The 25,473-nt window shown below is 34.4% G+C and overlaps 1 pseudogene; it reads left to right on the top strand.

Moving 5' to 3' along the window:
* The first annotated feature begins 17,876 nt into the window (after positions 1–17,876).
* Positions 17,877–18,835, top strand: LOC134367032 (aldo-keto reductase family 1 member D1-like; annotated as a pseudogene).
* Positions 18,836–25,473: the final 6,638 nt, after the last annotated feature.

Genomic DNA, 25,473 nt, shown 5'->3' with positions numbered 1-25,473 from the left:
AATGTTCCCTCCCTCTGTTGGATCATGGCACTACTGTGGTCTTTCTTTCCTACTTTCCTTTCTCTCTTAGCTCCCACATATGAGTGAGCACATGAGGTATTTATCCCTCTGTGCTTTGCTTATTTCACTCAACATAGGTTTCTCCAGGTTCAACCGTGTAGTTGCAAATGGGAGTATTTCATTCTTTTTTATGGCAAAGTAGTATTCAATAGTGTATATATACCACAGTTTCCTTATCCAATCATCTATTAATGGACATTTAGGTTGATTCCATATCTTGGCTATTGTAAACAGAGCTACAATAAACATGGGAGTACAGGTATCACTTTGACATGATGATTTCCATCCTTCTGGGTATATACCCAGAAGAGGGATTGCTGGATCATATGGAAGATCTATCTGTAGTTGTTTGAGAAACTTCCTAATTATTTTCCAAAGTAGTTGTACTAATTTACATTCCCACCAACAATGCAGTAGTGTTCCCTTCTCTCCACACCCTCGCCAGCATTTGTTATTCACCATCTTTTTTATCGTAGCCAGTCTAACTGGGGTGAGGTGTTATCTCAATGTGGTTTTAATTTGCATTTCCCTGATGACTAGTGATGTTGAGCATTTTTTCATGTATCTGTTGACCATTTGTATGTCTTCCTTTGAAAAATGTCTAATCAGTTCCTTTGCCCATTTTTTAACTGGGTCATTTATTTTTTTACTATATAATTGCTTGAGTTCTATGTACATTCTGGATATTAGTCCCTTGTCAGATGCATAGTTGGCAAAAATTTTCTCCCACTCTGTAGGTTGTCTTTTCACTCTGTTGATTGTTTCTTTTCCTGTGCAGAAACTTTTTAGTTTGATATAGTCCCATTTGTTAAATTTTTCTTTTGCTTCTTGTGCTTTCAGGCTCCTGTTCATAAAGTCTGTGTTCGGGCCTAGTTGCTGGAGTGTTTCACTGATATTTTCCCTTAGTAATTTTACAGTCTTGGGTCTTATACCTAAGTCTTTAATCCATTTTGAGTTGATTTTAGTGTATGGTGAGAGACGCATATCTAGTTTCATTCTTCTGCATATGGATATCCAGTTTTCCCAGGACCACTTGTTGAAGAGGCAGTCTTTTCCCAATGTAGTTTTTTGTTGCCTGTCTAATATCAGATGGCTATAAGCCTGAGGAATGGTTTCTGGGTTCTCTATTCTACTCCACTAATCTGAATGTCTATTTTTATACCAGTACCATGCTGTTCTGTTTACAGCAGCTCTGTAGTATAATTTAAAGTCAAGCACAGTTATGCCTCCGGCTTTTTTTTTTTTTTTTTTTTTTTGCTCACGATTGCTTTGGCTATTTGGCATCTTTTGTTTTTCCATACAAAATGTAAGATTGTTTTTTTTCCATTTCTGTGAAGAATGTCATTGGTATTTCGATGGGGATTGCATTGAATCTGTAGATCGCTTTGGGTAGCATAGACATTTTCACAATGTTACTTCTTCTAATCCAAGAGCATGGGATATCTTTCCACCTTTTTATGTCTTCTTTAATTTCTTTCAGAAATGGTTTGTAATTCTCATTGTAGAGGTCTTTAACCTCCTTGGTTAAATTGATCCCGAGGCATCATACTTTTTGGTGACAATTGTAAATGGGCTTACTTTGTTTATTTCTCTTTCTGTTAATTCATTATTTGAGTATATAAATGCTACTGATTTCTGGGCATTTATTTTGTATCCTGCAATGTAAGTGAAGTCATTAACCAGCTCTAGGAGTTTTTTGATAGAGTCTTTAGGTTTGTCTGTATATAGTATCATGTCATCTGCAAGTAGGAAAAGTTTGATTTCATCTTCTTTGATTCCCTTTATTTCTTTCTCTTTCCTGATTGCTCTAGCTAGTACCTCCAGTGCTATGTTGAATAGAAGTGGTGAGAGTGGACATCCTTGTGTTGTTCCTGTCTTTAAAAGGAAGGCCTTCAGGGCCAACCCTGTGATGCACTTGGGAGAGTACGGTGCTGGGAGCGCAGCAGCGTTCCTGCCATGGGTTCAGATCCTATATAGGGATGGCCGGTGCACTCACTGGCTGAGTGCCGGTCATGAAAAAAGACAAAAAAAAAAAAAAGACAAAAAAAAAAGGAAGGCCTTCAAGTTTTCTCCATTCAGAGTAATACTGGCAGTGGGCTCATCATAAATGGCTTTTATTGTGTGAAAATATTTTTCTTTTATACCTAATTTGTTGAGAGTCTTTATCATGAAGGAATGTTGAATTTTGCCAAATGCTTTTTCAGCATCTATTGAGATAACCATATGACTTTTATTCTTCAGCTTGTTGATGTGATATATCACATTTATTGACTTTCATATGTTGAACCATCCTTGCATCCCTGGGATGAATCCCACCTGATCATAGTGTATAATTTTTTTAATATGTTGCTGTATTCTAATTGCTGATATTTTGTTGAGGATTTTAGCATCTAGGTTCATCGAGAATATTGGCCTGTAATTTTCTTTTTTTGTTGTGTCTTTATCTGGTTTTGGTATCAGAGTTATGTTGCCCTGATAGAATGAGTTTGGGAGAATAGCATCTGTCTCAGTTGTTTGGAACAGTTTCATGAGAATTAGTATTAACTCTCTTTAAAAGTTTGATAGAATTCAGCTGTAAAGTCATCCGGACCCGGACTTTTTTGTTGTTGGAAGTTTGCTAATTACCACTTCAGTCTCCTTGATTGTTATTGGTCTGTTCAGGTTTTCTATCTCTTCTTGGTTCGGTCTTGGTAACTTATATGTGTCTAAAAACTTATCCATATCTTTCAGATTTTCAAATTTGTTGTCATACAGTTTATAATAGTCTCTAATGATTCTTTGTATTTCTGTGGTGTCAGTTGTAATGCCTCCCTTTTCATTTCTGATTTTTGTTATTTGGGTCTTCTCTCTCCTTTTTTTTTTTTTTTTTTTTTTTGTTAATCTAGCTAATGGTGTGTCTATTTTGTTTATCTTCTCGAAAAACAAACTGTTAGTTGTGTTGATCTTTTCTATTGTTTTTTGGGGTCTCTATTTCTTTTAGTTCTGCTCTGATTTTAATTGTTTCCATCTACTGCCTTTAGGTTTGGATTGTTGTTGTTTTACATTTTCTTTGAGGCATAGTGTTAGGTCGTTTATTTGGAGTCTTTCCATTTTTTTGATATAAGCATTTACTGCAATAAATTTGCCTCTTAGTACTGCTTTTTCAGTATCCCTCAAGTTTTGGTATAATGCATCTTTATTTTCATTAGTTTCTAGAAATTGTTTTATTTCCTCTTTAATTTCTTCTTGGACCCATAGGCCATTCAGGTGCCTTTTATTTATTTCCCATGTATTTGTATAGCTTCCAGGGATTTGCTTATTGTTTATCTTCAGTTTTAGTCCATTGTGGTCTGAAAAGATTGCTGGAATGATTTCAAATATTTTAATTTTGCTGAGACTGGATTTGTGACCTAATATCTGGTCTATCCTGGAGAATGTACCATGGGCTGATGATAGGAAAGTGTATTCTTTAGCTGTTGGGTGAAATGTTCTGTGTATATCTGCCAAGTCCAGTTGGTCTAGGGAGTGGATTAAATCCTGTGTCTCTTTGTTGAGTTGTTGCCTGGAAGTCCTGTCCCATACTGAGAGAGGGGTGTTCAGATCACCCACTATTAATGTATTAGGTCCTATTTCCTTCTTTAGGTCTAACAGTGTTTGCTTGATATATCTGGGTGCTCCAGTATTGGGTACATGCATGTTTATGATTGTTATGTCTTTTAGCTGGATAGTTCCCTTTATCATTATAAAATGGCCTTCTTTGTCTTTTTTAATGTTTTTAGTTTAAAGTCTATTTTTTCCTATATAAGAATAGCTACTCATGCTCATTTTTAGTTTCCATTTGCATGCTATTACTTTTTCCATCCCTTCACTTTTAGTCTATGAATGTCTTTATAAGTGAATTGGGTCTCTTGAAGACAGCATATACTTGGGTCTATCTTTTTAATCCAGTCAGTTAGTCTGTGTCTTTTGAATGGGGAGTTTAGTCCATTCACATTTAGAGTAATTATTGAGAAGTTTTGTTTAATTCCTGTCATTTAATTGCTACTTGTTTAGGTGGTTTAAATATCTTTTATCATTATTTCCACTTTTATTTCTCTTCCTCAACGTGAGTTGGGAATTTAAGGTGGAATGATTTAGCTTCTTTCTCTTTCCTGCTGGCATTTTTGTTTTAATGGTGGGTTTTGCTCTTTCTTGTGTATTCGTGATGGTGGACACCACTATTCAGATTCTGGATGAATGACTCCCTTGAGAATTTCTTGTAGGGCTGGTTGTGTAGTGGTGAATTCCCACAACTTTTTTTTGTCTGGAAAATATACTATTTCTCCCTTGTTTCTGAAGGAGAGCCTGGCTGGGTAAAGAATTCTTGGCTGGCAGTATTTTTCTTTTAGTATTTAGAATATATCATTCCACTTTCTTCTGGTCTGTAGGGTTTCAGTTGAGAAGTGTGGTGTTAGTTTGATGGGGGTTCTCCTATAAGTTACCTGACACTTTTCTCTTGCTGCTTGTAGAATTCTCTCTTTGCCTTTGAGCTTTGCAAATTTAACTATAATATGTCTTGGGGAGGATCTTTTTGGGCTGAACCTGTATGGGAACCTTTGAGCTTCCTGGATCTGAAGGTCTGTATCTCACCCTACACCTGGGAAATTTTCTGTTACTATTTCCTTGAGTAGGTTTTTGATATCTTTTCTCTTCTCCTGCCCTTCAGGAATACCTACAATTTGGATGTTAGCGTGCTTGAGATTGTCTGCTATCTCTCTTAGTTTTTCCTCATTATTTTTAATTCTTTTTTTCCTGTTTTTGGTCTGCCTGAATTATTTCAGAAAAACAATCTTCAAGCTCTGAAATTCTTTCTTCTTCTTGCTCTATCCTACTGCTCAAGCTCTCAGTCATGTTTATTTATTTCACTGAGTGAGTCATTTCTAGAAGTTCTGCTACACTCTTTTTTATGGTATTAATCTCTTTGTAGATTTCCTCTTTCATATTCTGGATGTTTTTACTTGTTTCATTGTGTTCTTTAATTGAGTCTTCGTTTATTTCTTCAAGTTTTCTTCAGGTCGTTGCTCAAAATTTTTTTTCAGACATTTCAAGGATTCCTTGTTCCATGGAGTCTGACTTTGGGGCATTACTGTATCCTTTCAGCAGTGTCATTTCTTCTTTATTGTTTGTACTTCTAGTGTTTTTTCACTGATGGTTGGTCATTTGGTAGGGGGTTTGCTTCTTCTATTACACTGAGGTTGGCTGTGGAGTGGCCTTGGTTGCTACTGTGTGGGGGGTGAACTGTCTTTGCTTGACAGTAGGTGTGCTGGTGGTTATGTTAAACCAACTTGATTCCCATTCAAGACTCTGTGGTCATGAATGAGCCCCTAGCATGTGGAGTTCTGCTGGGTCAAACTCGGTAGGTCGGATCCATAGGCTGGTGCTCCCCCCTGGGTCTGAGGTGGGATGAGGGGCCATATGGAGCCACGTGGTTCTGCTGGCTGGCTGGCACCAGCAGGCTCACCTGCATGGTCCTGGTTCAGGGCACCACAGTGGGGCCTGGAGCTATACCCCTGCTTGGGTCCAAGGCAGCAGGGTGAGGGGGCCACATAGAGCCACACAGTTCCACTGGCTGGCTGTTTCTGGTGGGCTCACCTGCATGATGCCAGTTCTGGGTGTTTTAATTTTAAATATAATTTTCACAGTTTCCTACATAGGCAACAAATTTGTATGTTTTTTATAAACTTATTTGGCATAAAAATAGATCAGTTGGGAAAATAAATATGTTCTCTTTGCCAGAATTATGATAAACATGTTGTAGACTTGAGGTAGCAGTGTGAGAATGTTAAGTACCTAATATAGGAATCAAATTTTGAGAATTCATCAGTACTTTACACTGGAAATATTGCATTTACATGACCAAACTTAATTGATTTAAAAGAAAGCTAATTAACAATGATATTTATTCATAAGACTGGCTTCACATCCTTATTAGTGTAAAAAAGAGGTGGAAATCAAAGATTCACTTGAGCCTTTTTATGTGCTCTTTGTTTTTTCAAACTCTTTTAGAATAGCAAAAATCTTAATTTATCACATATATTCCTGTTTCATCAGATGCAAATTGATCTCATTTCCTTGTCTTGGACATATGGAAAGGCTGCAATTCCCAGTCTTTGGTCAGGGCCATGTCACTGAGATCTGGCCAATGGAATGTGGGTAAAAAATTATGTACACCACAACCACGCCTCTCATAAAACGTCCTACTGAGCCTCCATATATTCTCTTCATTTATCTGTCAGCATACTGAATACAGAGGATGTCTGGAAGGTGAGTTACAATGAGAGAACCACAGGATTAAAGATGCCTTGGTCCTTGTTTAATTATTTTAACTAGGATTTTTCAGTAGAGGCTCCAAACGCAAATGGGGCTGTGCTACATAAAATTTCACTTATCTGAGTCACTGAAATTTGGGACTTTTTTGTTTTAGATGCTGATTAATACAATATACAATGCTGCCTTTCTTGTTTTATTTCACAAAAACATATCCAAGGATACTTCAAAACATTCATGGAAAGATTCATGTTATCTTCTAATTCTATTTTTCCATGAACTTTTTGAAGTAACTTTGTATGTATATGTACCAATGAATTCTCCTCATTGCTTTCTGGACATTAAATCATAATCTTTACTAAAGCACCATGAAATAAGTAGTATAATTATCCACATTATTCAACAGAGGAGACGGAAATACAAGGTCACACCAACTGCTAATAAGTATCAGAGTCAAGATCCACCCAGGCACTTTGGTGGCACAGTTTCTGCTCTTAGATTCTGGCTATGCTACCTGAATATAATTAATTATTATTTTAAATAATGTTTGTTTGTGGCAGCTACAGTTTGTTTCTTTTCATACATTTCAATATTTTAGGATTGTTGTATTAAGGCTAATTATGGGGAGATCCATAAGGCCATTTGGCCTGAGTCTCATGTTCAAGAAGGACTTCAAATGAGATGTGGTTACATTTGAAGTTACTGTATTTTGTGTGTTTTATAATTGAATTAGTTAAATGTAAAAAATTAAGATTTTCGTAACTCTATTTTCACACTGCTTCATATTCTTTCAAGTTATCAGGAAGCATTAATAATTAGAAGTGGCACAGGTAGCCTCTTAGTCTCTGAGAGGCCCTGTTTAGCACACTCACTGGTGAATCTCTAAGAAAAATAATTGATGTTCTGTGAAGCTCAAAATCAATTCAACAGAATATCTCACTGAGTATCTAAGAACTTGTAGAACCTTAACAAACATTCCACGGCACCACCAGGTAAATATCAGTGAAGCTACAATAAGCAGAGATAAAAGGGGCAAAGAGAAGCTGAATAAGCTAATTCACTTGTCCTGAGATAAACTTCAAAAACCTTTTATGTTGGTCTAATTCTGGAAGAAAATTACATGGATCAATCTTTTCTGTATCCCATAAGAAATTGTTAGGCCCCATTGAATTAGAAGTTGTGTTATTGACAAAGGAGATATTGGCTAGAGCACCTGGGCCACCTCTGACTTATTTAGAAAAGAGTCACAGGATCTGTAACTTTTACTTGGCTCTACTGAAAAGAAAGGAAAGTTCTGTGGCTAATGAAATGTCAAAAATGTAACATCTCTAAGGGTTTGGCTTATCCCTTTACAGTGCACCAGAGGGTCAGCACCAAGCTTATACTTAAATCCCTACACAAGCTGAGAGCTTTGGGTTGTGAAGAAATACTTGTTTGTGTTTTTTATCTTTTACTTTATATTTCTGTCAGTCCTTCTTTTCTGCTTTTCTAAACTAAAACTATTTCTTCCTTTAAGAAATGATTGCCTCCATGAGATTGGGGATTACTGTGAAATTAATACATGGTGTGCTGTCATTTATCCATCTACATAAGTGGCATGCATATGTGACTTTTGTCAGGTTGTTAATGTGGTCCTTAGTGGCACTGGTGAAATTGTATGTGCTTGGGTTTATTTTTGCCTGTCTTAATTTAATACATTTTATGATCCAAATCCTTCTTCCATATAAAGAACTACCTCTAATTCTATTTAAACACAATTTTTCTTGTTTTTTGGTCAAATAAAAAGGTCACATCAGGGAGAATAATGACTTGAGTAAGCATCTCCTAAAAAGGTGTCTTCGATGGCATAATAAGAGACCAAGAAATGAGGTCGAATGGCCAAGATTGGAAGTCCAGAAGTTTTTCCCTAATATTTGGATAAAATTGAGCAGGCCCTTAAAATTTTTGAGCCTCAATTTCTGTATCTGGTAAACCAAATTAAGAATCCCTAGAGAAAGTAATTATAATGCAAATAAAGTTACAGCATATTTAACAGTTCTTAAGCTAACTCTTAGCAAATGGTCAGTTTTTAAAAAATTTTATTTATAAAATAATAAATATATGAATAGGAATGTACAGACTATCATGGTAAAATAAAGGTCATTATTATTTTGAAACATATCCCAGTTTGTCATTTTTATAGCAAAGCATATTAATGTTTTAAAATGCTCTCACTAATAACTATGGAATGTATATAACTCTGCTGTAGAGTTCCAGTGCCTGTTCTAAAGTTTCACTCATTTTTCTATATTAATATGAGGAAAACATTGGAAGGATAAATAAAAACCTAAGAAAATATGCATGGCATTATTTAATTTTAAATATCAGAAATTTCAAAGTTGAAGAAAAAACAATTTCCTTGAGTATTGGATTCCTGATACATTACTTAAAAATGTAATTTCATCACTTATCCAGATAACTTCATATCAGGTATTAATATCTGGCTCAAAATAGTTATTTTCTACTAAACTGATTTATTATCATTTTTTTTTAGTGACAGAAAACATTTTACTGAATTTCCTTGGTATTCATTGCATTTCATATTTTCTGTGTTTTAGCACAGTATTCCACAGTAATTATCTACTGTAACACAGATAGAGCATACCTCAAACTGTAGAAAAACTCAATGTGCAAAATGGCCACAGTATTTTTCTTTTGAAAAATAAAATCTTTTTCAACAGGTACATAGTCTGATATCTATATATGTTAAAGATTTTTGGAAAGAGAAAGATGACCTTAAATAAAATGAAAGGGAGGAAAGAGACCATAATAGTATAATTCATTAAGATATTTTAAAAATTTGAAATTAGGTAAATTGTGAAATGAGGACATAAGGGCCACTAGCTCTATATTTTTTTATTCCATTAAATAACCCAATTGCTATCTTAAAATTTCTATAATTCTGTGATTTTTCTTTTCACACATTTGAAATGTCATTAATGCTATATTTTAAAAATTGACATGCCTTTTTAATGTTTATTTTGGCTTTCACACTTTTGAGTATAATATACTATGTTCAAGATCTCATATTCTTTCCAAAGAATGCTCATGAATTTGCCAATGAAAAAAATATAATATTATAATCCTAATTTTTCCAGAAGTTATAACTCTGACGTAAAATTCTTAAAATATGTACTATTTTCATGTAGACAAACTTGATCCTGAAAATATATGCTACTGTCAACATTTTCTAAAAAACAGCCATAAAATGCCAATCTAAAAAGATTAACTTTTTAATGCTCAAATATGTTTAATTGCCTTTTCTTTGCCAATTAATTAGTATTTTAATCACACACTCAAGTACTGAGGGTTTTGTTTGTTTGTTTGTTTCTCACAAACAGCAGGTCATATTTAACTTTTGAGTCAGTTACATGTAACAGTGACCATGGAGTCAAGCAATAATTGAGGAAATTTCCCCAGCATCTCATAAAATTATACCTGTGTCTTATGTGCAAGCACTGAGGGGTGGCAGGATAAGGAGGTTAAGATCTTTCCAGAGTGGCATTTGAGGTTGTTTAAATTGCAATTACAGTTTATAGTGCAGCTGTTAAAACCTACCAAACCAAATTTTCAAAATGACCATTTCCATTTATCTAAGGAATTTTGCCAAATGTTTAATTTGTAGGCATCTGACTTGGGCTCTTTTCCAAATAGAGACCTTTGAATGAATTATCTCCTCCTTAGCTTTCACACACAAAATTAAATGTCAGTAGGTGAACTGTACTATCAGTGGAGTTAACTCTGTTTCATATAGGTAATATTTTCAGACATGTAACTTATATTTAAATAAGATAAAATAATTACCAACTCTCTGGGAAAGAACAGGACATCTGGGACAATTTTTTTTAAGTCTATTAAAGTTACCTTATAAATGTTATCAATTCAATTTCTGAAATCGATGTGTCAGTTATATTAGAGAGAAACATTAAAATAACAACAGTGCTTTTATCTGACCCATGTAAATGTCAAGTGACTGATAAATAGAATACATTAGTACCTCTTTATTAATTTTTATTTAGACCTAGGTATATTAGTTATATTTTCAACCTCCAAAAAGAAAACATTATATACTTAAATTTTTTTCACTTAAACAGGTAGTTACAATTAGCCAAATAAGAGAATACCATTTGGAAATTGATTTAGCTATAGCATTCCTTGCTATCAAAATGGGTTAGTTCTAAATTATACCAAGCAAATTGGACAGGGTTTAAAGTGCGGATGATTTAATTAGCCACTCTTCTCTTAGAGGTTAAGAGAAAGGTGATGATTACCTGGAAGCTTTGGCCCTTACTACCCTTTTTATAAGAAAAACGACTTCATATTATTCTAAATGTTCAATCAGAGCTGTATTTTTTCACTAGCTACACTGTCAGAATATTTGAATGCTAAAAATGTAAGTATAGAATCTAAAAATAAATAGAACCACCTCCAGACTATAAATCCATACTTTTGTAGAACATGACATCTAAATAAAAGATGCAAATACAAATACAAAAAATATTTTGTAGTGGCTAAAAATGAAGGCTCAGAGGGCCTCAGTTTGAATCTAGGCTCTGCCACATAGGAGGTATGAGAGCATGGAAAAATTACTTACCCACTTTAAGCTTAAATATTCTCACCTGAAAAGTGAAAATAATAATTGCACCTGCCCATCAAAGTCTTTGGAAGGATAATACAAATAATGAAGAACAAGCTCTCAACACAGTGCCTGGCAAATCACAAGCACTCCATAAATGATAGCTATTATTATAGGTAAAATAACATCTAATGTAATCAGCCTGTATTCTTACAAAACAACAACACAAACCTACAGACAAGTTTGACTGCCAAAAGGAATATACTCCAATGTATCCAGTACCCATAGAGATAGTCTAAATAACCCAATACATATTTAGGGTATTATGATTTCATTAGCTCTAGGGCCAAGTGTCTGAAAGTCTGGAAATGGTTGCCTTTGGAAGAAAGTGAGAGATACATATGGAAGATAAGTAAAGGTGCAATGAAAGGAAGTAGAGAACAGTGATATAAATCTTACAAGGTCCCGGGCAGTTTTCTCATATTTTGTATGTGTTTTTCTAGCTAATGTTCAAAACCAGAGGTAGAGTGAACTGTTATGATTCCCTTTTACAAATGCTAGAACTAGGATGTAGACAAGCCAATTAAACTATGTCTAGTGAATAATCAGTTAGTGGGGAAATGGAATTAAACCCCAGGTTTATCTGCACCTGACTTGATTGGTAGTCTTTACAGCTGTATTATATGGCCTCCTGTAAGTAGAGTTTCAGACATGTATTTGGACAAACTGCAGAAATAAGAATGTGGATTATTAGACTGAAAGGGAGTTTCATCTAAGTAATTGAGGAGGAGAAGGTGGGAAAAACTGCTTCCACGTACCACTACTTGAGGCAATGAAGCTCTAGTGGTAATGAAAACTTGTTTGGCCTTTGCATAACATGAACTTAATTTGCATTTTCAGTTCTAACAATTCCTCTTGATGTAACATGGTTGTGGGACTTTCACCCCTCCAAATCTTGGTTAATTTATCTCCAAAATGGAAATAGTAAGGTAACTTTGAGGACCAAATAAAGTATCTTCAAAGCATTTATCTCAAATTCTAATAAACAGTGATATGGTTATTTTGATGTTTTTGTGTTGTTACGTTGTTTAAATAACAAGAGTAGTCCATGATCTGAAAGATAAAACACACATTGGTAAAGATGAAGAGCAAAATCAACCCCTTTGTGAGCACAGATACAATAGAAATATGCATAATACATGGACGTGATCAGCTACAATTCAGCCATGCATGCCAGATATCATGGAGTTAGTGGAATTAATCTACATAAACACATATTGAATAAAACAACATATTAAAACATAACTAAGGAAATTTTAATTGCATTAATAATTCACAGTATTTAAATATTTGGCTGAAATAGTGTCATTGTCTTCTGCATGGTGAAGTAAATATTTCAGTATCCTCAATGTCCTGATGTCACAGTTTAGCTCATTGATGAATTAGTCATGTTGAAGTATTAGTTTTAAGGACAACAATCACAGAGAATACGTATATAACAAGAGGACTCTAGTGCTCCAATTTATACTTTATACATAGTAATACTCTCTCCGTAAACGTCAGCAACATTTCATTGTATGTCAGAACTGTTGACAGGTGAAGAGAATGTAAACAACATTATTTCCTCATTTCATTGTGATGCCTGAAGAGTTTGGAAATAAATCCATGGAGTAAAGGCATCAGAGACATCGGGAAGAGTTAGAAGCCATCACTGACATTCTCCCCCAAAGAAGGCATGTCTCCATAGCCATGCCCGTGACCTTCGCTGTCTTGACTTCTGAACAGAGGCCCTCAAGAAGCACTTCATTCAGTGACCTAGGCAACCAGAGGGTTTCTTGGGAAGCCACATGAATCTGGAAAGGTTTCTGGTCTCAAGGGACAGATAAGGCTTTGGATATAAAGTTAGCAACCAAAAGTCCTAAGTCCTGGAGTCATATAGACCAGGATTTTAATTCTAGCCTGCCACTTACAAGTCTGTGATCTTGTCCAAAGTTAATTAATCTCTTTAAGCTTCAATTACTATATCTATAAATGTTATTAACAATTGCAATGTGGAATTATCTGATTCAGAATTAATTTAGATGATAATGTTCTAATTGATAATAATCCAGTCTAAATGTCCTTCGCATGTCTCCAGATTTAATTCCTTTAGTTTATAAAAATGGATTCATTGTTTATCAGATTACAAAAGCTCTAAATAGTACTGTAATTTAAAATTATGCTTGTTCTCTAGTAATCACTCAATATGTACTAGCTATTCTAAAAGCTACAAGATGAGAACATTGTACTTCTACTAATTCAATATGTTGAAGCTTAAAAAATAATTATATTATGAAAGTTGTTTTGATATCAATCAAATACCTAATAATTTTATTATTCGATTTGTTCTATTTTGGTAAGTGCAGGGAAAATAAAAGCTTGCTTATTTGGTTTTTTAAAAGCTGAGACTACATGATCTTATAGAAGTAGAAAAATATGGAGTACAACTCCAAACACTAGTATGATTTTAGTGCTATACATGGAGAAAAAATACCAAAAGTACTATACAGTGGAGCACTTTGGTAATATTCCTTGCAGTTTTACTCAAGAAATTGTTTGGCACTGGAGTATAGAAGATGATTTATTATAGATATCAATTTTATATTCTGATATGGCCTTTATTGAAATTTTTCTTGGTATTTCTCCCTTTATGGAAATTCTTCCTCTCAGAAAAGCTATGAAGGAATTGCTGACTATTTGTCATGTAAAGCACCTATGTTATTTCATTCTTGTCTATGAAAAAATTCTATATACAACCTAAAACTTAATCCTGAATTTTTATAGCAGAAAGAAGCCTTGGCAATGAAATAGAAATGAAAATGTAGCATTCACAATTACCAATTTGAGGGGTAAGAATAAAGATCCAAGCCCAAAACACAAAGGTCTTTTATAGCTACGTACAAATGGAGGGGAAAAGAGAAAGAATATGTTAATTCCCCAAACTGAAGACAAGGATAAGAAAGTATTATGACTTTCAACTCCATTTGCAGTGCTTCTACCTCAAAACATCATCACGTATCACAAGTTCTTGTTCTGCAAAAGTAGTGATGCAGTTTCAAATATAACGGTACAGGAAAGTGAGCCATCTGAAAAATCAGCAGGAAATTGTTGTGCCAAAATATAACCTCTTTTAAGAAAAAGACTTAATAGGAATCTCACTGTGCATAAAACAAGTTATTTAGACATAAGTAAATTGACATTTCAGTCATTTCAGCTCTTTATATCTTGGACATGATTAAATCTCTCATGTGAATCAAATTCTTATAGCTTCTTGGAAAGCATATGTTGGGATATAAGATTAGAGTGATTCCATGTATTGAATCACACAAACAGTGAGCCAAACGTATTTAGAAAAGCTTTTACCTATTTTGGCATGCATTTAGTCTGAATATATGCAGCAAGACTATTACAAATGTCTCCTTAGTATTAGAATATAAAATATTTTAAAAGGAGAAACTCGGGAAGATAATATTTACCTTCTTTCTCACTTTTGCTGTGATCATGTGAGTTGAACTTGGTTTTCACTTCACTTTAATATGAAACAAGCAAGAATATGCTTCAGGATCTTTTTAACAACTTTACTGAGAAACAATAAACTTCAACTACTTGTTTGTTTCCTGGTTTGAGCTATTGTGATTACAATAGCTATGCATATTTATATTCAAGCCACAACATTGACATACCCAGGAGTCAAATGGCTGGACCATAAGGTAGGCCTATGTTTAATATTTTAAGATACTGCTAGATAGCTCCCCAAAATTATTATACCACTTTACTTGCTACTAACAGGGTATGAGATACCCAGTTGCTGAAAATCATTATCAACATTTTGTATTATCAGCCTCTGAACTATCCTCTATTCTCACGCATGTGTAACAGTATCTCACTGTGTTTTAATCTGCATTTCTCTGATGACTAATGATATTTAATATTTTTGTGTGTTCTCATTGGACATTTATATAAATTATTTTGTAAAGTATTTCTTAAATGGTTTGCCCATTTTCAAATTTGGTTGCTTGATTTCTTACTACTGAGCTATAAGAAGTCTTTATATATTCTGGGCGTAAGTCCTTTTTCAGATTTATTATTTCAAATATTTTCTCCTGTGGTTTGCCTTTTTATTTTCTTAATAGTCATTCAAAGAGCAAATATTTTTAATTTGAATGAATCCAATTTCTCAAGCTCTCAGGTAATTTTAAAGCAGTGGAAAATCATTTTCCTGAAAACTGTCTAAATCAGTATAGAGTTATTCTGGTTTTTCATTCACATGCGAGCTTATCCTACTCAGATTTTTATAACACTCTCTTCTTTTAGCCATTTTCCACCTGGTTAGCCATATTTTACCTCACTGAGCCAAGAGAATACAGACCTCTGTTAACAGCCAACACTCAAATGATTCATGAATTCACAAACCTCCCACTAAGCCACCGAGGAAAGAGAAAGTAAAACAGCCTATTCCATTCCATTAGGCTTTTAGCCCATTTGATTAGGCCCCCAAATTTTTTAATGGGTGCAAGTATTCAGAAACAGCATCATTTAAAGCTAGAGAAGAGGAGGGTACTACAGCCATACCAATAATTACAATGTGAAACAAGAATAGTTAAATCAATGAAAAAGAAAGGAGCAAGCATGAATACATAGTACAAAATAATAGAATAAAGAAAAAGTGCATTGAATGCCCACAAATAGGGGGAGAAAAGATTTTTCATGGTTTCACATAAAGTATGTCAATCCAGGAAAATAAATACACTGTATACAAGTTAAATTAGATCATGAGCCACATAGTTACAAAACTTAACAAGATATAAGCAAGTCCAAGTGGACTAACAAATTAATCATAAAAAATAATGGTTTAATTACCATATTAGTGAAGGACCAGCAACTAAATAATATTCTATGTCTTAATGCAATTAAGTAATTCACACACACACAAAAATTATCAGTTTCAAATAAAAACTTTTACTTTTGCAGAATGAAAAAGAAAATTAAAATGAAAAGAAAATGACATCAAGTATGCTAACCTCAAATATAAGAAAGTTAATATCTATAATGAATAAAGAATTAATATGTACAGGCACAACTTAACAAGACATACAATAGAAGTATATGTAATTAAATATAAAATAGTAATAAAGAAATTAAAATAAACTAGGCTTAGAATGTAACTCACATTTTTAAAATGTTAAAAATTATGCTGTGAATATGGATGAGAATGATGAAACACATTTAAGCATAGGAGGTGATGTAAATATGAGTAGTTATTTTGGGAAATATTATGGCAATATTTATGAAAAATCATAATAATTATATTATTTGATATTAGAATTGATTTCAAGTAAATAATTCAAATAAAAATTAGAAAAAAGAAGAACTCAAGCTCTTATGGAGCCATATTTATAATAATAAAATAACCATTAATAAAAATCTAAAAACCTAACCAAAAATCCAAAACAATTCCAGTACTGTTATGACCACTTAAATGTTGACATATCTGTTTAACAGAAATATTTTGTAAGCATTCAAATAATATCTATATAAGACTGTATAGAAAGTAGAAAATAATAATTAACATTGTAAAAACTTTACTATTTATAAAGTGATTTCACTTATCACATTTTACTCTCAAGCAGCTCTAATAGTCAAGAATACATAGTATGGTGGGCCCTAAAAGTAAACAGGCAGTAGTCAAATCACAGTTTATAAGCTGTATAATTTAGGCATGGTATTCATTCTCTCTCTGATTCTTGGCTTTCTAATCCATAACAATGAGAATAATAATCAGACCTGCTCCTGTGAAGTTTTTTTGAAGATGCATATAACCATTAAATTTATTATAAAAAACTGTTATTATTCCATTGTTCAGAAAATAAAACTCATCAGAAAAACATGTATAGCCTAATATACTTTATTGAGCCATCATCTGCATCAGAATTTGAATACAGGAATTCAGATGACACAACTGTCACAAATATGATATGCCATTTTCACCTGTACGTAGTTATGTATTTTGCTAACTTGGCAGAAAAATGCAATCCCCTAAAAGAAATTGAGTCATATATGAGTACATGTTTTTATTTCCCTCAATTTCTAGCAGTGTGCACTTGTTGTAGTAAGGGTGAATATACCTCAAAGGAATGATATTCATTAAATGAAAAAATCCCTTGACACCTATTATAACAAGATGATTAAGATAGCTTAAAGCGCCCCAGTGTGAACTTCCTCAACTCAATTTGCTTCTGCATAAAAATCTCTTTATTCACTCACCTACCTTTATCATTTCTTGTAAAGACATATCTGCCACCAATTTCTTGGTCATTTATTTTAATGCCTCAAAACAAAGAACATTATAATTCCTTTGGTCCTCTGAAAGTCAGTTCCAATACATACCTTTTAATATAATATAAATGAGAGTTGCAATATTTTAACTATGTAAAATAAGTTGCATTCAGGAAAAAAAAAATTGAAATGTAATAAACAGAAATCAAGTGGTTGCTATTTTAAGGTTATGGAATAATATGCCAAATTTTAATGTTTTTTCCTTTAGTGCTATATTATCTTAATAGAAAAAAAAATGAAAAAGCATAGGAGAAAGAAAAAAGGCTGTTAAGGGACTCATAATAAATCATGCCTCCTAACACAAATAAATTTTTTAAAATAAATTAAAATAAATTAAAAGGTAAATCATGCCTCCTAATTGCTTATGTAGCTTACTGTAGTATAAAACATATCTTTTTTTGGCATAATGGAAATCAATGTTTAATAAAATTTATTTATTCTTATGTTGGTGCGTGCCCTGTCAGTTTGTCCACGCCACATTTTTTCGACATCATTTTCTAATCAATCCTAGAGAATTGAAACATCAGACTCTCTCTCCAGGATGTACCTCAGTGCTGCAAATCACCGCACACCTCTTAAGTAATGAAAACAGCACTCCCATCATCGGGCTTGCTACCTACTCATAACCTAACTTGACTCCTATTGGAACCTGCTTGGCATCAGTGAAGATCGCCACGGACACCGCATACCGACATACGGACGGGCCCTATATCTACAAAAGCAAGCACGACGTGGGAGACGCCATCCGAGAGAACAGAGCAGAAGGAAAGTTGCGGAGGGAGGATATTTTCTACTGTGGAAAGCTGCGGGCTACAAATCTTGACCCAGAGGTGGTCCGCCCAACCCTGAAAAGGACACTCAAGATCCTCAAACTAGATTAGGTGGATCTTTACATCATTGAAATACCCATGGCCTTTAAACCTGGAGATGAAATATATCCTGTAGATGAGAATGGAAAATAGTTATATCACAAGTCAGATTTGTGTGCCATTTGGGAGGCTGGAAGCTCGCAAAGATGCTGGCTTGGTGAAATCCCTCGGAGAATCCAATTTAACCACAGGCAGCTGGGGACTCACAAACAAGCCAGTCAGCAACCAGGTTGAGTGACACCCGTATTTCACCGAGCAAAAACTCTTGAAGTTTTGCCAACAGCATGACATTGTCATTATTGCCTATAGCCCTTTGGGGACCACTAGGAATGTGAAATGGGTGAATATTTCTTCTCCACCTTTGCTAAAGGATGCATTTCTAAAGTCAGTGGGGGAAAAGTACAATAAGGCTGCAGCTCAAGTTGTTCTGCATTTCAACATTCAGTGAGGAGTGGTCATCATTCCTAAAAGTTTTAATTCTGAAAGGATCAAAGAAAACTTTCAGGTCTTTGACTTTTCTCTCACTGAAGAAGAAATGAAGGAGATTGAAGCCTTGAATAGAAATGTCTGCTTTGTGGAAATGCTCGTGTGGCACGGTCATCCTGAGTACACATTGCATGATGAACACTAACTTCAGCAAGTTCCTGAACAAGTTTTTTCTTCCCATACTGCCAGGACTTTGGGCTGGGTGGTCCCCACATATGTGGAAATGAAAGGGGTTTTACTATCCTCAGATGAGGTGGTGATGGAAACATGCTTCACTTTTATGTAGTTTAAGTGACTTGCTATGCTGAAGAAAAAATGTTTAAACCTGTTGAAATAATTCTTTGGAAATTATCAGCTAATATTTTATTAGATAGATGTCTTCTAGGTTCCAGGCAGAAAAACATTAGACTTTATAAAAGGTTTCAAAAGCAATATATGAACACAAATAACTCAAGAATCAGGGTGCTACTGTTGGTAGTCTGAGTTCTTTTGAGGTTTACACAACAAGAAAAAGAGTGGAGAGCCAGAAAGTGCCAGAAAGTGCCAGTGTGCTGGCAGTGGCCTTGATGGTTTAGACCACTGGTTGTAATACATACACAGCCAAGATAAGGTCCACATATGCGTTACTAAGAAGGAAATGATTTTTTGCACCTTGAGAACAGACAGAGAGCTGAGTGTAGAAAAGTCTTAAAATAGAGCTAATTAAACACTCCCGTGGTCAGCAAAGCCTTAATGATTTAATTGTTGTTGCTTGTTTCCATCCAATGTGTATTTGTTCTGCTTTTACCCAGCCTGAAGGATGGAGATAATCACTGGTTCTCTGAGGCCTGAGTTTCAACACAGCTGGTGACCCATTCTTGCCCCGTCTTGTCATCACTCTTTCCCAGGTTCATCATACAGCACCACTGTGTGAAGTGACTTGAAACAACCAACATACACAAATAAAACCCTCAGTTGTAAAATAACCCAAAGATGCTATATTTTAAAAAGTCATTTAAAAGGGAGGCTTTAGGATTTAGGAAACATTGAAAGAACAGACTTTATAAAATTATTATACTTAATACTTTAAGAAGAAAAAAACAAGACCCTAAGACCCTAAGAGTATTATTGGGACAGCTATATACATTTTGAGAAAGTAGCAAGTTCAATAGAATGCTGGTAATTTTACTTTATGTAAATTTTTTTAAAGTGAATAAGAAGGTTATTAGAATTTAGCAGTAGAGGTATACTTATTTTCATTTCAACTAGAGAAATACATTTTATTCATTCACATTAGGTCACTCTCACAGTGTGAAAGAGTTCTTCAAAAATTTTGTTTTTCCAAGACCGACTGTTTGTAGATAATTTTCACTGACCTGAAGACATACATTTCTGAGAAATTACCACCTTAAAAAATTTGACTTATATTTATTATTTCCACTCATTCCAATATTAATACTTATAATACTGTCCTCTGGAAAATATTTTCTTCACAAGAAATGATAAAGTATGATGATTTGTCCTACCAAAAGGAAAAAAAAAATGAGGCATTTTATTGCATAAAAATAAAGTTCATAGAATGTTTTAAATATGTTGGTTTCTTTTTGTGCTATTGTAGAATTGCTGCAGTGCAATACAGAAGTAATCATTGTAGGATAATTTCAAATGATTCACTTTTTTGTTGGTCAAAAAAACCCATGTCTCAGTGGTAGAAAAAGGCTAGGTTTATTTCTTGTAGGCCCCAATAATTTATTTTGCATCCATGAAAATTATGTTGAAGTGATACTGTGACGATCCATTTAAATTGTTAAGGATAACAAAATTTATGAATTGCTTTATTTGAATTTGGTTTATTATTTGTGGAAAGATATAATCATTGATGAAAGAGTGATTGAACTCTTTGCTTTGAACAGAATAGAAATCATTTTCTAAAATAAACTATCATGAAAAATTGCTATTTTTAACATAAAATCTGCATAAATCACAGAAAGAAATAATTTTCAAAATGAAAAAAAATTTAATTTTATTAGGACCTGATGATAATACTTACACATGCCTTGTTGTATTTTTTCAGGATCTATATGATGTTGATCATATAATGTCTGAGCAGATTGTCCTTCACACAACTCCAACACAAAGTAATGTGGGAAAAAAAGAAATGCTCAACTTTAACTCAATTTCAAAACAATTGGGGGATATATAGTTACAGGTTATTGTCTAAGGTCAAAGCAATAACTGCATTTATCAGTTTAATATTATGCATTATCTAAAACATATAGTTAAATGAGTTTTTTATCCCTCTTTGACCTATTAATTCCTGTGCCTACCTGTTTAATGTTCTTTTCAGGGCATTTATTATATATGAATAAAATATTAATTTATAATATCTGTGTGTATGTGTATTTATCCAAATCCTTTGGTCAGCAGTCACATGGGACATGAATTTCTTTACCTTCTTTACCTATTCAGAGAGGTCTGTCTATACACTCCTTCCCAAAACACCTTGTCACCAATTTTCCAGTGATGGTCCTTCCATGTCCCTGACTATCCAGCCAAATCCCTGGCCACAGCTCATGAATCAATATAGATTTATATCTCTGGCCATTTTTCCTTTCATGCAAAATGAACAGTCTGTGCATTGCTCAAAGTTCTGCCCAGTGGGAAGATTTCCTTTCACCACTGTCTTCAGGGATATCCCAGAAAGGGGCTATAGTGCTGAAGCAATCATCTATAAGGCGATACCTGCACATTGTACAGAGCCATCTGTAAATCAGGCCTCAGTTTTGTCTTCCTCCATGCTTGTTGTAGGGAACTCCCATGAGGTCATAAGTGCCAGCTAGGATAGAGAAGGCAATGTCTCAGCAATAAGGACCGTGGGCACTGGGACTACTTCCTTATGTAACTTACTCATGCTTTCATGGCCTGGTTGAATATGATCTGGTATATAACACTTTCACTTCATATTGGAGAGCTGATGTGCACACCCAATTTTATGCTTGGTAGGTCCGACAACATCCAGTTCGTGATGGGAAGTTCAGGTTGTGTGTTAACTTGGCAGCCTATGGTTAAGCACTCAGTGTTTACTAAAGCCCAGTAGCAAGCCAAGGGTTGTTTCTCAAAAGAATACATATGTACAGAGGATGGTAGGGTTTTGTTCCAAAATCCTAAGGGTCTGAGTGGTGATTCACCAGAGGCACCATCAACATCTCTTTTGCCATTGACACTTCAACCACCATAGAGTCTGCTGGATCATATGGCACAAAGCAGCTTGCACAGCATCCAGGACCTGTTGCAGAGCCTTCTCTTGTTCTGGGCCCCACTCAAAACTACCAGCTTTCTGGGTCACTCAGTAAATGGGCCAAAATAGCTTACCCAAATGAGAAGTATGTTTTCTCCAAATCCAAAGTGACCCACTAGGAATTGTGCCTCTTTTTCTTTGTAGGACAGTCCAGATGCAACAATATATTTTTTACTTTAGAAGGAATATCTTGATATGCCCCCAGATACCCAGAAATTTTACTGACAAAGAAAGCCCTGATTTTTTGTTAAATTTCTTTCTGTTTGACAGACAAATGTCTTACAAAGATGTCTAGAGTATGTACTTTTTATGTCATTCCAGCATCTTTTCCTAGCCACCCTTGTCATTGCCCAAGGAGCTCATAATGAAGTAGACATGGTAACAAGGATGGAGAAAATGCATGAACTCAGCAATACGCGCTAAACCAAGGCCAACCTGGCTAAAGTTATGTTAAGTGTCACATCCATCAGCAATATCTGAGGCCAATACTACTCCCAAATACGGGACCCCTGCCCCCTTAGTGATCAGCCAGCCACCTGGTAGCAGATTGATTATGTTGGACAGCTCTTTTGTTCTCACTGGAATAGACACCTACTCTGCATACCAATTTCCTTTTCTGCATGCAGTGCTTCTGCCAGAACTACCATCAGCAGAATTTACAGAATGTCTTATTCACCATTGTGATATTCCACACAGCATTGCTCTGATCAAGGAACTCACTTCACAGCAAATGAAGTATGACTATGGGCCAAGTGGTGTTGACATGGAACAACCATGTTTCATTCTAAGCAAGAAATATTCAGAGAATGAGTTGAAGGTGGAGGGCAGTTTACTGCTCACAGGCTAAGAATTCCAGAGTGTAAAGCAGGAGGATTTGGATAAAGACAGTAGAACAGACTTGTAGCTTGTTGTGCAGTAGAGAATGTGAGAAAATATAAATGATTCTAGAGGTTTGCTTATTGATTGGAGAAATAAACAGGAATGAAGGGTAAGATGTGTTTAGTTTTGATGGTGTATTGGAGAAGAGAGACCCTTAGTTGAACAGTATTTACCTGTTTTTCAGTGGTTCTCACACTCAACAGCAGCTTTAAAAAAATATCAACTCTGGATATAGCCCCTTCCCCTAAAACTTATTTAAGAATTTAAGTTAGGGGAAAATATATGATATATTGTAAAATTTCCCTATGTTATTCTAATGCACAACCCGTGTTGAATCTACTGAACCAATGTCTGGAAATGCGTCCCAATGATAGCAAATTGGGATTTATGTTTCTACTGGTCAGCTGGTGTAGAGAGCTGGTGTACGCAGAGTGTAGGATATGAGGCAGTAAGATGAAGTCAGGCACAAGCTCTGTGTTTCTTCACTTGAAGGAAAAGTGGGTATTCTGTAATCCTAAGCAAGTTCAGCAGACAGTTGAAACAAATAGGCAAAGAGCTTATCTGTGGTTAGATTTCCTTACTTGAATTTTCCCAGAGTTGGTATGTTCAACAACCTGACAATCATTCTAGGCCAGTGCTGTTTTGTGAGGCCTAATCATTTGTATGGTTAGGTTTTCTTTGGTGGAAGTTTAGTCAATGAATCAGCCTGGGTCTTTGAAGGTTTTGAAGTCAGCAAATACTATTAGAACAGAATCTAGGTTGTGTTAGGGAACACACACTTGGAAAAGGAAAAGTGAATACAAGGTATTGAGATTCAAGGGAGTGTTTAGTGATATTTATGGTACCAAGGTGAAGTATCATGAAAAGCATGCATAATTAACTTTGTATTGTCCTTACTAATTACATTACATTAATGATCTAGCAATATACTATCTCCAAAAAGTAAAATTGGAACCTCCAGACACTTTAAAAAAAATTACATAGAATAAAATCATCGAAAATGAGGGAAAATTTTATGCTTATGGATAAAAAAATCTCTTTTGCCAGTTACTAAGTGCTTAAGAGGGACATAGATTCTCACATAAATATATGGCATTTTGATCCATAACTTAAGATATTAAGTGAGGAATAAATAGCCATGCAGATTAATTTATCTCAAGGAAATAAGTTCTTATGATCTAACAAAATATAAGTTTATAATAAATAAAATGAATAAAACAGAAAAAAATATATAAAGTTATCTTATTTTTTCGGTCACTTCTAAGAAACATGAGCTGTCCATGTTAATTGCTAATCCAAAATAATTGCTAACAATTCTTTGAGGCCTGAAATGAACTCTTCCCAATGATTAAATGTCCTGGTTTTCTGAAGGAAGCCTGTCCAAATTGGAGCTCTGTTTTATAAAACAGTAACAATAACACCACCAACAACAATAAAATCAGATCAAAACTTTAGAAACAAACCTAACAGATAAGATTTAGTTAGGCTGTGCTGATAACCTTCAAATTAGCCTTTTAAATATAGAAACTCAAGAAAGCATATTCCAATTGCTGCCTTCTTTCCGCTTTGCTCACTGATGCTTCTGCTGCAGCTCTTCTTTGCCGTCTGAGTCTGTTCTCACATGTGAGAGGTTGTTTGGAGGACAAATAATACATGTTTTTCTTTAAATTATTGACCTAGAATAATATCATTTATTTGGGTTTCTTAACTAGTTCTTATTTTTACATTTTTTTTCGAACAAATAAAAGCATATAGCTTTAAAATAACCTTGAAAAGCTTAAAACAAAAATGTTATTGTCTATTCCACCTCTTCCATCTACCCTGTCCTGTTCTCTAGGACCAAACATTTCAAATCTCAATTCTTACCAGTTTTAGTTACCACATCGTTAAATAGTTTAAATATACTTGGATTCAGCAATTGTAGATATTACTTTATTGTTATAGTAGATAATGATTTAGCCTTTTTCACATCATTTCTCGTTCCTTCAATCTCCAATATCATTATATCTCAACTGGGGCTAAACCAATTTTCAGTATTTTCATTTTTATTAATAGGAATGGGTAAAGTGTCACAAAATACAACTATAATGTATGTTGAGAAGTTAAAATAAAAAAATAAAGAAATAATCAATATTGCATGGTATACCATGCAGTTTAGCATGCAATACAGTCTCCCTTCTAGATTGACATTTTATTTCTTCTACATCTTTTTTCCTTTTTATCTAGTTTTATTTAAACCTATTGAATCTCACCACAACTTTATTCACATCTCAATAAAATTGTTCTTGCCAAAACTCAATCTGTATTGTCTAGATTGGTTGCTGTGTGGATCCTCTGCGCAGTGATTATCCTAGGATTTCCTCTTACCGAAATCTTAAGAATTCCCTTCCTCTTTCTTGAGTTGATCCCTGATCCCTGAATTGCATGTCTTCCTCTTTCTTATTTCACTTGTTTAGTTGTGGTGAAGATATCTAAAATAAATGTAACATGCAAAGAATTTTTATGTCGAATGTATAAATAAATATTGGAAGTCTATACAGATAAACAACAAAGAAAATGATTCAAAGACTTAAATAGACACTTCACACCTCATAAGAGTGGATATTCAAAAGACAAATATCATATGG

The sequence above is a fragment of the Cynocephalus volans genome, chromosome 2, assembly GCF_027409185.1.
Source record: "Cynocephalus volans isolate mCynVol1 chromosome 2, mCynVol1.pri, whole genome shotgun sequence".
In the NCBI taxonomy this organism is placed as follows: Eukaryota; Metazoa; Chordata; class Mammalia; order Dermoptera; family Cynocephalidae; genus Cynocephalus; species Cynocephalus volans.
Note: the sequence above shows the minus strand (reverse complement) of the source record. Positions and strands in the feature narration are given on the sequence as shown.